General features: G+C 36.1%; 1 non-coding gene across 1 annotated transcript; it reads left to right on the forward strand.

The window, feature by feature from the left end:
- Positions 1-570: 570 nt before the first annotated feature.
- LOC129623956 (U6 spliceosomal RNA) lies at positions 571-677 on the forward strand. Its single transcript, XR_008700699.1, has one exon. It is a non-coding gene; the product is annotated as a U6 spliceosomal RNA (small nuclear RNA).
- Positions 678-1,238: the final 561 nt, after the last annotated feature.

A 1,238-nucleotide genomic window follows, 5' to 3' on the forward strand; every position in this document is an offset into this window, starting at 1 on the left:
CCCCTTTTGTTCAGTTGAGAGAAATCAAAGTGCATAAAGGAAAAAAACAAAAACAAAAAGAACAAGGAGCATGAGAATATATGTATTTGCAATATACTGAAAAATATTTATTGATCTCCAATGCAAGGCTGTATGGCAAAACATAAATTCAAAGAATGTAGCCTCAATTCTTTATAAAAGAAATGTCTTGGGATTGAATCAATCAAGTTATCTTCTCTTTTCAGGTAAGGTTTGAGAAGGGGCATTATCAGATACAGTTCTAGAATGGGAAGAGAGCTAAAGGTTTTTGTTATTTGACTTGCTGTTTTTGTTTTTATTTCACTCCATCAGAGAGCCTAGCATAAAATCAAGCAAACATATGGCTGTCCTGATCCACCTCTATGAGACCGACCCCCCTCCCCCTCCTTTGTTTTTTTTCTTTTGTTGTGTGCTCAGTGGTGTCTGACTCTTTGTGACCCCATGAACCCTAAATTTGTTGCCCTATAAAGTTTTTGTGCTGATTAAAGGAGTTATTGCCTGTGCCCCGTTTAGAATAGTGTCTTATACAAAGTACAATGTAAGACTTATCTAGTGCTCGCTTCGGCAGCACATATACTAAAAATGGAATGATACAGAGAAGATTAGCATGGCCCCTGCACAAGGATGACACGCAAATTCATGAAGCGTTCCATATTTTTACAACACATTAAAAAGATCATACACCATGACCAAGTGGGCTTTATCCCAGGGATGGGATGCAAGGATTCTTCAATATCCACAAATCAATCAATGTAATACACCACATTAACAAATTGAAAAATAAAAACCATATGATTATCTCAATAGATGCAGAGAAAGCCTTTGACAAAATTCAACATCCATTTATGATCAAAACTCTCCAGAAAGCAGGAATAGAAGGAACATACCTCAACATAATCAAAGCTATATATGACAAACCCACAGCAAACATTATCCTCAATGGTGAAAAATTGAAAGCATTTCCTCTAAAGTCAGGAACAAGACAAGGGTGCCCACTTTCACCATTACTATTCAACATAGTTTTGGAAGTTTTTGGCCACAGCAATCAGAGCAGAAAAAGAAATAAAAGGAATCCAAATTGGAAAAGAAGAAGTAAAGCACTCACTGTTTGCAGATGACATGATCCTCTACATAGAAAACCCTAAAGACTCAACCAGAAAATTACTAGAACTAATCAATGACTATAGTAAAGTTGCAGGATATAAAATCAACACACAGAA

This window comes from Bubalus kerabau, chromosome 11, assembly GCF_029407905.1.
Source record: "Bubalus kerabau isolate K-KA32 ecotype Philippines breed swamp buffalo chromosome 11, PCC_UOA_SB_1v2, whole genome shotgun sequence".
In the NCBI taxonomy this organism is placed as follows: domain Eukaryota; kingdom Metazoa; phylum Chordata; class Mammalia; order Artiodactyla; family Bovidae; genus Bubalus; species Bubalus kerabau.